The following is a 12,619-nucleotide window of genomic DNA, read 5'->3' on the forward strand; positions in this document are numbered from 1 at the left end:
ATATATACATACATATATATATATATATATATATATATATATATATATATATATATATATATATATATATATATATATATATATATATATTAGGGTAAGATATAAACAGCTATTGGAGGATAGATGGGCTAATGAGACCATAGGCAATGGGGTCGAAGAGGTATGGGGTATGTTTAAAAATGTAGTGTTAGAGTGTTCAGCAGAAGTTTGTGGTTACAGGAAAGTGGGTGCAGGAGGGAAGAGGAGCGATTGGTGGAATGATGATGTAAAGAGAGTAGTAAGGGAGAAAAAGTTAGCATATGAGAAGTTTTTACAAAGTAGAAGTGATGCAAGGAGGGAGGAGTATATGGAGAAAAAGAGAGAGGTTAAGAGAGTGGTGAAGCAATGTAAAAAGAGAGCAAATGAGAGAGTGGGTGAGATGTTATCAACAAATTTTGTTGAAAATAAGAAAAAGTTTTGGAGTGAGATTAACAAGTTAAGAAAGCCTAGAGAACAAATGGATTTGTCAGTTAAAAATAGGAGAGGAGAGTTATTAAATGGAGAGTTAGAGGTATTGGGAAGATGGAGGGAATATTTTGAGGAATTGTTAAATGTTGATGAAGATAGGGAAGCTGTGATTTCGTGTATAGGGCAAGGAGGAATAACATCTTGTAGGAGTGAGGAAGAGCCAGTTGTGAGTGTGGGGGAAGTTCGTGAGGCAGTAGGTAAAATGAAAGGGGGTAAGGCAGCCGGGATTGATGGGATAAAGATAGAAATGTTAAAAGCAGGTGGGGATATAGTTTTGGAGTGGTTGGTGCAATTATTTAATAAATGTATGGAAGAGGGTAAGGTACCTAGGGATTGGCAGAGAGCATGCATAGTTCCTTTGTATAAAGGCAAAGGGGATAAAAGAGAGTGCAAAAATTATAGGGGGATAAGTCTGTTGAGTGTACCTGGTAAAGTGTATGGTAGAGTTATAATTGAAAGAATTAAGAATAAGACGGAGAATAGGATAGCAGATGAACAAGGAGGCTTTAGGAAAGGTAGGGGGTGTGTGGACCAGGTGTTTACAGTGAAACATATAAGTGAACAGTATTTAGATAAGGCTAAAGAGGTCTTTGTGGCATTTATGGATTTGGAAAAGGCGTATGACAGGGTGGATAGGGGGGCAATGTGGCAGATGTTGCAAGTGTATGGTGTAGGAGGTAGGTTACTGAAAGCAGTGAAGAGTTTTTACGAGGATAGTGAGGCTCAAGTTAGAGTATGTAGGAAAGAGGGAAATTTTTTCCCAGTAAAAGTAGGCCTTAGACAAGGATGTGTGATGTCACCGTGGTTGTTTAATATATTTATAGATGGGGTTGTAAGAGAAGTAAATGCGAGGGTCTTGGCAAGAGGCGTGGAGTTAAAAGATAAAGAATCACACACAAAGTGGGAGTTGTCACAGCTGCTCTTTGCTGATGACACTGTGCTCTTGGGAGATTCTGAAGAGAAGCTGCAGAGATTGGTGGATGAATTTGGTAGGGTATGCAAAAGAAGAAAATTAAAGGTGAATACAGGAAAGAGTAAGGTTATGAGGATAACAAAAAGATTAGGTGATGAAAGATTGAATATCAGATTGGAGGGAGAGAGTATGGAGGAGGTGAACGTATTCAGATATTTGGGAGTGGACGTGTCAGCGGATGGGTCTATGAAAGATGAGGTGAATCATAGAATTGATGAGGTAAAAAGAGTGAGTGGTGCACTTAGGAGTCTGTGGAGACAAAGAACTTTGTCCTTGGAGGCAAAGAGGGGAATGTATGAGAGTATAGTTTTACCAACGCTCTTATATGGGTGTGAAGCGTGGGTGATGAATGTTGCAGCGAGGAGAAGGCTGGAGGCAGTGGAGATGTCATGTCTGAGGGCAATGTGTGGTGTGAATATAATGCAGAGAATTCGTAGTTTGGAAGTTAGGAGGAGGTGCGGGATTACCAAAACTGTTGTCCAGAGGGCTGAGGAAGGGTTGTTGAGGTGGTTCGGACATGTAGAGAGAATGGAGCGAAACAGAATGACTTCAAGAGTGTATCAGTCTGTAGTGGAAGGAAGGCGGGGTAGGGGTCGGCCTAGGAAGGGTTGGAGGGAGGGGCTAAAGGAGGTTTTGTGTGCAAGGGGCTTGGACTTCCAGCAGGCATGCGTGAGCGTGTTTGATAGGAGTGAATGGAGACAAATGGTTTTTAATACTTGACGTGCTGTTGGAGTGTGAGCAAAGTAACATTTATGAAGGGATTCAGGGAAACCGGCAGGCCGGACTTGAGTCCTGGAGATGGGAAGTACAGTGCCTGCACTCTGAAGGAGGGGTGTTAATGTTGCAGTTTAAAAACTGTAGTGTAAAGCACCCTTCTGGCAAGACAGTGATGGAGTGAATGATGGTGAAAGTTTTTCTTTTTCGGGCCACCCTGCCTTGGTGGGAATCGGCCAGTGTGATAATAAAAAAAAATAAAAAATATATATATATATATCTTTATATATATATATATATATATATATATATATATATATATATAAAATAATGCTTTATAGCTCCAGTATTATTCTGAATCTGGATGTGTTTTATTCCTGTCAGTCAGGCAGAGTGGTCAGAAGAGGTGAGGTGTGTTTAGGCAGTAGGTTAAACACAGCAGAGGAAGCAAGATGTAGCGGTGTGAGTATTTGGTGTTGGGTAAGTTTTTTTTAGTGTATACCATAGGTGTTTGTGTTTTAGTGCTCGCAGGGTTTTTCTGTAAGGCCCTAGTATGCAGAGGCCTGTTTATGAGAGAATACTGTATGGTGTTTGTGCCTGCTGGTTACCAGTCTACCAGGCAGAAGTGAGGAGGGGAGAGGTGTATGTCATGGATCCTTCCTGTTGATGTGCTAGTGAGCTAATGTGAACTGGAGTGTGGTGGATTTTTGTTCTGGTTTTTAAATTGCATATAAGTTACTTAATCTTTCTTTCAACACACCGGCCGTATCCCACCGAGGCGGGGTGGCCCAAAAGGAAAAACGAAAGTTTCTCCTTTTACATTTAGTAATATATACAGGAGAAGAGGTTACTAGCCCCTTCCTCCTGGCATTTTAGTCGCCTCTTACAACACGCATGGCTTACGGAGTGTGAGGGAAAAGTAGGTGTAAGTGGGGTTAAGGTTGTTCGGGCAACCAGGAACCATTAGTGAGTTACGTTGCGCGCGCGCACACCCCCCCCCTCTGGCGGGCTGGGGCAAAACTAGTTCCTGGTGTCCGATTTGTTAAAGTTTCTACTCCTGGTAATATTGACCTTACCTGGTGTGGATTGAAGTTTGGAGAGTCACTTCACCTCCACTCTTCTCCTAATCAGGTAGGGTGATCTACCAGGAGTATTACTGTTTGTTCTTTTCTAGTGTTTGCTGGTTACCAGTAATGATTTTGGCATTTATCATTCTTTTTCTTTCTTAAATGTTATATTATCATGACTATGGGTAACCAGTTTATTTTTTTTCTTATTACCAGCTCTGTTCCTGGCGTGGTCTTCCAGGATAGACGCCAGATAAAGGGGCAAGACGTGTGTTAATAATACTTATTAACATTATTCTACTACTACCGGCCCTTACCTATTCTACTTGTGCTCCATCCAAGTGGTAGGAGATTCCAGAACATCGGATTACCATCTGCCCAGGATAACCTACATAAATAACATCAGAGGAACTATCCAGGGCCATACCTACTCCTGCCCAACTCAAAGAACTGAAGGCCATTTTTTTTACTATATTTAAATTTTAAGTAAAATTCTCAAAAATCATTATTCTCATTTTTTCCTAAGTTATTTCTTTATTTATTTTTCCATTAATTTCTTTTGTTCAGTTGGAAGGCGTTCCACTGACACGGAGGAAGAATTCTGTTCCATTTCCCCGAGGAAATAAACAAGAATAAGAACTAGAAAGAAAATAGAAGAAAACCCAGAGGGGTGTGTATATATGTGCTTGTACATGTATGTATAGTGTGACCTAAGTGTAAGTAGAAGTAGCAAGACATACCTGAAATCTTGCATGTTCATGAGACAGAAAAAAGGACACCAGCAATCCTACCGTTGTGTAAAACAATTACAGCCTTACGTTTTACACTCACTTGGCAGGAGGGTAGTACCTCCCTGGGCGGTTGCTGTCTACCAACCTACTACCTATGAAGTTTCTTAATATATAGATATATTTTTGTATAGGTGAGTTTCTGTGTCCTTCCTTATACTATATTAATTATTTGCACTCATGCTTCATAATTTGTATGAAGATACATGCTGTCACAAGAGCTGCTTTGTTTTTCAGTGCAATTTAAATGCCCTAAGAGAGTAGAGTGACACAGCCATTTCGGAGCCAGGACATTTTATGTAAATTATGATGTCAAAGTTGTATCATGGTGGCCTGCAGGCAAGAATTATCAAAGTTAGAATTGTAATTCATATTTGAAGCCTGGAGAGTTTTTTTTTTTTTTTTTTTATTATCAGACTGGCCGATTCCCACCAAGGCAGGGTGGCCCGAAAAAGAAAAACTTTCACCATCATTCACTCCATCACTGTCTTGCCAGAAGGGTGCTTTACACTACAGTTTTTAAACTGCAACATTAACACCCCTCCTTCAGAGTGCAGGCACTGTACTTCCCATCTCCAGGACTCAAGTCCGGCCTGCCGGTTTCCCTGAACCCCTTCATAAATGTTACTTTGCTCACACTCCAACAGCACGTCAAGTATTAAAAACCATTTGTCTCCATTCACTCCTATCAAACACGCTCACGCATGCCTGCTGGAAGTCCAAGCCCCTCGCACACAAAACCTCCTTTAGCCCCTCCGTCCAACCTTTCCTAGGCCGACCCCTACCCCGCCTTCCTTCCACTACAGACTGATACACTCTTGAAGTCATTCTGTTTTGCTCCATTCTCTCTACATGTCCAAACCACCTCAACAACCGTTCCTCAGCCCTCTGGACAACAGTTTTGGTAATCCCGCACCTCCTCCTAACTTCCAAACTACGAATTCTCTGCATTATATTCACACCACACATTGCCCTCAGACATGACATCTCCACTGCCTCCAGCCTTCTCCTCGCTGCAACATTCATCACCCATGCTTCACACCCATATAAGAGCGTTGGTAAAACTATACTCTCATACATTCCCCTCTTTGCCTCCAAGGACAAAGTTCTTTGTCTCCACAGACTCCTAAGTGCACCACTCACCCTTTTCCCCTCATCAATTCTATGATTCACCTCATCTTTCATAGACCCATCCACTGACACGTCCACTCCCAAATATCTGAATACATTTACAGGAAGCATATGTTAATTAATTTATTTATTTATTTATTTTATGTCTTTGATGATTTAATTACCACTATTGAGAGTGTTCTCACAGATCAAGTGGGCAGGAATAGGAAACAAAGACCCTCCACTATAAATAACAATAAAAACCAATGTAAATACTATAATGATCCACAGCTGCACAATCTAACACATGCAGCTAGGAGGATTGGTAAAGCATACCGTGAATGTAGAACCCCAGACCTGCTCAGAACGTTCCAAGCTGCACTAACAAATGCAAGGAATAGAAAGGAAGAACTTAGGCAACAGGAATGGGAACAGTTTGTTAGTGGATTAAATAGGTCCACCCCTTTGAGTTTGGCTTGGAAAGGTATAAATAAAATAACCAGGAAAAAGACTGGCAATGTTGCTCATCCCTTTCCTCTTGAAAAAGCAAATGACCTCATAAATGACTGGTCCAAAACATCCAGGCATGAAAGCCTTCCATCTCATATTAGAAAAAATTTAGAGAGTACTTCTGAAGAAATGTTGAAACTGATTAATTTTATGAGCCAAAATATTGATGAGAGTGATTGCCTCTTTACCGAGTATGAATTAGATAATGCATTAACCAAAGGTCGATCAACTGCTCCTGGAGAGGATGGTATAACCTATGATATTCTCAGAACTCTAAGGCACGTGCCTGATAACCCTTTGTTGGCACTGTATAATCTCAGTTACATTGAGGGCGTTCTTCCTACTTCCTGGACCAATAGTCTCATTGTGCCTATCCCTAAGCCCCAACAGCCTGATACATTTAGGCCGATCTCCTTAACTAGTTGTCTTTGCAAAACTTTTGAAAGAATGATGCTTAACAGATTGTACTACAGAATCAGACATCAACTTTCCCCCTACCTCTATGGGTTCATGAAAGGTAAAAGTGTGCAGAACTGTATTTCCACCTTTCTCACTGCACACACCTCTACTAGTTTTACCACTTTTCTTGATCTAAAATCTGCATTTGATATTACAAACAGAACCGTTATACTACATGAACTAGCCAAAATGAATATTGGTGGTAGCTTACTCTGCTGGATAATAGGATACCTGTCAAATAGAGTATCCTCTGTCCTTTACCAAGGCTTCAGAAGTGATTCTAAAGAAATGTCTTTAGGTACACCGCAGGGAGGAGTTCTTAGTCCCATGCTATTTAATATTCTGATTAATGCTCTCCTAAATGCTCTACCTGCCTCACCTAAACATATAGCTATAAGCTATGCTGATGATATCATGATCCATACAACAGGGCATAAGAAGATGAATACCATTCTTAATGAAGTTCAAGCAATTTGTAATCGACTAGGCCTCATAATATCTTCCTCTAAAACAAAGATATTAACAAGCAAACGACATCCCCCAACCATCTATTTGCAGGGTGAAATCATTAGCTACGTTAAAACTTACAGATATCTTGGTGTAGATGTACCCTTTAACAAATCCACTATACCACAACTAAACAAGAAATGTAAAGCTAGGCTAAATGCTCTCAAAGCTGTTGCTGGCTACAATCCCAACTATGGTGCTAATGTGAGAATCGTGAGAATGATGTACATAGCCTATGTTAGGTCCTTAATTGATTATGCTGCTCCCATGTTGATATTAGCTAGAGAAAGTTCCCTCCAACCCTTGGAGTTAATGCAAAATGAAGCTCTCAGGACTATTCTTGGCTGTCCCAGATCTACAAAAGTTCTTAACATGAGGAAGGAGCTTGGTATTTCTAGTATCAGTGATAGGATTGTTGAAATTAACACTGTACTCGGTATTAGAATGTTGAGAAGCGAACCAGACACTGTCTAAGACAGTGTCTAGAGGTAAATACACACAGATCTAAATGGATTGTGAAAACGTGCAATTGCATTAAGTTTTATAACCTGCATGAACTGTATCACTGTAGGCAACAAGAGCATTTCACCCCTCCATGGAAGATGTGTTCATTTAATATCACATACCTACAAGTCCCTCCCAAGAAGCTCATTGCTAGTAATCCCTTCCTTAAATCTCTTGTTAGAGCAACTGCTCAAGAAGAAATTTTTCGCCTAGCTGGTAGTAATAAGTTATCACAAGTTATATACACTGATGGATCTAAACAGGAGTCTTCTGGCAGGGCTGCATCTGCTCTTGTTGCCACCTCCCTAGTTAAGAACGATAATAAATTTGTTGAGTTAGGCATAAGAATTAACAACTGGGCGTCTACACTGCAAACTGAATTGTTTGCAATCCTAATGGCGCTAAAGCTAACCTATGACACTGAGCTTGACTCTATCATCATTACTGATTCTATGTCATCATTGAAGGCTCTTGGCTCATATAATGACTCCAACAACATGCTCATTGGGGAAGCCAGGTATAGATACTCAAAAATTAGGGACAAAGGAATTAATGTACAATTGCTATGGATCCCATCACACATTGGATTACTCCTTCATGATCAAGTTGATATGTTAGCCAAGAAGAGTATCCAGAAGGAGAATGTAGAATATAACTTTGGTATAACTGTGTCTAGCATTAGGAATAATATTAGGAGAGAAGTAAATAATGAAGATGATTGTTATAGGAATGCAGTTAGAAGCCTGAGTAGATCTATAACCCACTATGATAACATGAACGTAGATAAGTATGTTTATGGAGCAACTTGCAATGTAAACAGACTGACTGATGTTGTAGTGGCCAGGCTTAGGCTTGGTTACAAGTACTTCTGGCAGTTTGGGAGACACACAGATGATGATCAAACTAAATGTAAATTATGTGATCAGGCATATGGTCACTCTCTTGAACACTATGTGCTTAATTGTCCACTTATTGAGGAATACAGAGACAGACAGTATAATAACCTATGTGACATGTCAAGATATCTTATTAATGAAAATAAGATACCAGATATACTAAGCAAATTTCCTAAATTTGCTTGTAACAGATAAGTGAACTATAGATATGTAGATGTAAATCCATATGTATTCCTGTTAACCCTTTGGGGCCTAGTTCCTAGGCCTTTTGTGTATCCACATGCTCTCGCGCTACCGTCTACAGGATGGATATGGGGTGCACAATAAACTAGCCACTTCGGTGGCAAAATCTAAAAAAAAAAATCTTTGCAAACAGTACATTGAGACTTTGTATTTACAATAGTGGGTTGCAATGCAAAGAGAGCCTCTATTATGCCTAGGCATCATGCGCCAACTTAACATTATTGTGTACTGAGTATTTAGCGTTTAGTCTAGGGTGATTAAGTAGCTTTTGAGAAGAGTCTTAAATTGATTTTCACACTGGGTTACTTTAATATCTTCTGGTAATGAATTCCATATTTTGGGGCCCTTTATGTGCATAGAGTTTTTACACAGTGTGATATGGACACGAGGTACATCAAAAAAAGATTTGTGTCTTGTGTTGTGGTCATGTGTCCTGTTTGGGTTGGTGAGGAGAAGTTTGAGTGGAGGGTTTATATTTGTGTGTATTGTTCTGTGTATGTAGTAGGCACATGAATAAGTATGGATGTTCTTAATGGTGAGCAGATTCAGACTTTTGAAAATTGGTGGAGTATGCTAGAAGGAGTGGGAATTCATTATTATTCTTACTGCTACCTTTTGCTGGGTTATTAGGGGTTTTAGGTGATTGGATGTTGTTGATCCCCATGCACAAATTCCATATGTAAGATAAGGGTATATGAGTGAATGGTACAGTGCCAGGAGAGCTGATTGTGGAATGTAGTACCTTATCTTTGATAGTATGCCTACAGTCTTGGAGATTTTCTTGGTGATTTGCTGTATGTGTGTCTGGAACTTAAGGCTAGTGTCAAGGTGGATACCTAGGAATTTTCCCTCTGTGAGTCTTGTGACTGATGATCCATTTAGTGTTATGTTATTTGGATCATTTGCAGCTTTGTTTCCAAACTGAATGAAATAGGTTTCATCAGTATTCAGGGTAAGTTTATTAGTCATCATCCAGGCAGATATTTTCTGCAATTTGGCATTGACTGTGTTTGCCAGTACGACTGTGTTTTGGTGGGAAAAGACATATGTAGTGTCATCTGCAAATAATATGAGTTTGAGTAGCTGTGATGCATTTGGTAGATCATTGATGTAGATGAGAAAGAGGACTGGTCCAAGGACACTTCCTTGTGGGACTCCTACTGTGATTGGTTGGGTGGAAGAGTTTGCATCATTTGCATACACATATTGAGTTCTCTTACTAAGGTATGACTTTAGGTAGTTGAGGGAGTGGCCTCTGATACCATAGTGCATTAATTTGGAGTACAGCAGCTCATGGTCGACTGTATTGGAAGATTTACGTAAATCAATGAAAATTCCCAGTGGGACTTCTTTCTTTTCAAGTGCTGTATATATTAGTTCTAGAATGTGTATGATAGCATCATTTGTGCTTTTGTTATTCCTGAATCCAAACTGACAAGGGTTTAATATGTTGTGTGAGATGAGGTAGGAATAGATCCAACTATGAATTAATTTTTCAAAGATTTTAGAGAGCAGTGGTAAGTTAGATATTGGTCTATAGTTACTCAAGTCAGCTTGGTCACCTCCTTTGTGGATCAGAGTGACCCTCGCCATTTTGAGGATTGTTGGGAAGGTAGATGATTCAATGGATTTGTTAAAGAGTGTTGAAATAATTGGTGACAATGCTTAAGAGCTTTTTTGTACATAAAAGCAGGAAAGTTATGTCTCCTGCCTTGTTTTTAAGGGTGTTTATGATGAGCGTAACTTCTATGGGGCTGGCTGGAGCTAGGAATAGCGTATTTGAGTAGGTGCCTTTAACCCCTTGACAGTCGCAACCCCCCAATCCTGAGGTGTCTTCTGGTGTCGCAAAATTTCAAAAAAAAAAAAAAAAAAAATTACTTTTTTCTTATGAAATGATAATCTTTTCTCGATTGTAATGACACCAAAAAAGCGAAATTTGATGGAAAACTGACAGAATTACGCTCTCGCAAAGTTAGCAACCTCAGCGATATTCACAAATTGGCGATTTCGCCCACTTTGAGCCCTATTTTCGGCTAATTTCATTGTTCCAGTTGACCAAACTCATAGCTATTTCTTTAGAACTCCATTTTTTCTATTGATCGAGTACAAGAAACTGCCCATTTACCAATTTCAACTACCCAATAACGTGGTCAGAAATTTGCAATTTGGCCAATTTAACAAAAAATAAAAAATATGACAATTTCAAAATAAGGTCCAGAATGAACAATACAGACATTCCTGGCTCTAAAATAACATTTTCTTTGTTCATCAGTCATGTTTCCAGGCCCCTCTGATATTACTCTTGCTTTCTATTTTGAATTTTTATTCAAACAAAAAATAGAAGATTTACTATTATGCAGACTACGGCAATACTGTAATAATTGTGCAAATAACATCAACCCATTCATGACTGCATATTAGAATGGCTAGTTAGACATTTACTGGACAATGACATCATTGCTTACTTTTGAACATTGGCAAAAATCAAACATTTCCCCTACTTTGAGCTCCATTTCAAGGTTCTTTTTATAGTAAAATCAATCAAAATCACCTCTATTTCTATAATATGCTTTCCATTCTATCAAATGAGACCAGGAAAACGAGAATACAACTATAAATACTATATGAAAATAGACCACAAAGTCGGCATTTTAATTAAAAAAAACGGTAGGAGTTTTTTTTTTCTCATTATGCACTGCGTGCTCCAGGATGTTTTTTATATGCTGCACACCGACCACACAGACCCATTCTCTCACATGTGGGCCTATCAGCTTTCTCCTTCTTGATTTGAAGCCGCTAGAATTCATGAGTATACAGTGGACCCCCGGTACTCGATGGCATCGGTATTCGATAAATCCGGTATTCGATGCATTATATCGCAAAAATTTTGCCTCTGTGTCCGATCGAAAACCCGGTAATCGATACGATTCGTACGAGATGTGTCCACGTGTGGCCTGAACTGCCCCGTGTATGCCAGTGTTTACAAGCCAGCCAGTGTGCGCGCATCTAAGGATACATTCCGTACATTCCATATTATTCATATTATCACTGTTTTTGGTGCTTGTTTCTGCAAAATAAGTCACCATGGGCCCCAAGAAAGCTTCTATCGCCAACCCTGAGGTAAAAAGAGCGAGAATTAGTATGGAAATTAAGAAAGATTTTGAAGGGTTTGGGGCTAACCCTGAGAAGCCTATGCCAGTTGTGGAATCCATTGTGCCTACTTCAAAGATTAAGGAAATATGTGCAAAGTGGGTTGAACTGCAAACCTTTATGGATAAAAATCACATTAACACAGCTATTGCAAGCCGTGCTGGTGACTATTACAATGACAATGTTGTGGCCTATTTCAGACAAATTTTAAAGGAACGGGAGGTACAGGCCACTATGGACAGATATGTTGTGCGACAGAAATCCAGTGACTCTCAAGCTGGTCCTAGTGGCATTAAAAGAAGAAGGGAAGTAACCCTGGAAAAGGACTTGCTACCTCAAGTCCTAATGGAAGGGGATACCCCTTCTAAACACCTCTCCCCTCCTCCCATCCCATCAATCATCACCAGATGTTCATTAAAGGTGAGTGTCAATTATTTTATTGTTATTGTAATTATTCTATTGCATTAAACTTAATATTTCATGTAGTAAATTTTTTTTTTCATACTTTTGGGTGTCTTGCACAGATTAATTTGATTTCCATTATTTCTTATGAGGAAATTTGATCCGCTATTCGATATTTTCGGTATTCTATGAGCTCTCAGGAACGGATTAATATCGAATACCGGGGGTCCACTGCATATACATCAAACACGGTACCTCGTAAGACATATATATACGGTCGCGACAGTCAAAGGGTTAAGGTAGTCAGATGGACGGGTGTTTGCGCTTTGTATTTTGTTAGCTAGATTTTTTCCTATGGTGGAGAAGAAAACATTAAGTCTGTTCATTGTTTCAGTAGGTGTGAGTAGGGGTTCATCTGATTTTGTTAGTTTGATTGTTTAAGTTATGGTTAACTTTTTAGTTCCAAGAATTTCAGAGAGAGTTTTCCAGGATTTTTCTTATCACCTTTGATGTTATGTAATCTATTTTCATAACACAATTTTTTAGATCTTCTTATAAGGCTGGTAAGTGCTGACGAGTAATATTTAGACTGTTCTCTAGTTATTTGACCCATTCTATACTGTTTTTCATATCTGCGCTTTGTGTTAATGGATTTGAGAATGCTTGGTGTTAGCCAGGGATTATTCAGTCTCTTTGCTATGATGTGATTAGTTTTTTGAGACAATATTTGTTATAGAGGCTTTGGGATTTTTTTTTAGAAAATTATTTATACATTCATTCATATCTGTA

The 12,619-nt window shown here is 39.2% G+C and overlaps 1 protein-coding gene and 1 long non-coding RNA gene across 2 annotated transcripts in view; one reads left to right on the forward strand and one right to left on the reverse strand.

Annotated features, from left to right (window-relative positions):
- LOC138854946 (gastrula zinc finger protein XlCGF57.1-like) overlaps positions 1 to 12,619 on the reverse strand; it is an 89,895-nt gene that overhangs the window by 33,741 nt on the left and 43,535 nt on the right. The window lies entirely within an intron of this gene.
- On the forward strand, positions 3,099 to 3,766 carry LOC138854948 (uncharacterized). Its single transcript, XR_011394127.1, has 2 exons — positions 3,099 to 3,325; positions 3,478 to 3,766. It is a non-coding gene; the product is annotated as an uncharacterized lncRNA (long non-coding RNA).

The sequence above is a fragment of the Cherax quadricarinatus genome, chromosome 75 (assembly GCF_038502225.1).
Source record: "Cherax quadricarinatus isolate ZL_2023a chromosome 75, ASM3850222v1, whole genome shotgun sequence".
NCBI lineage: Eukaryota > Metazoa > Arthropoda > Malacostraca > Decapoda > Parastacidae > Cherax > Cherax quadricarinatus.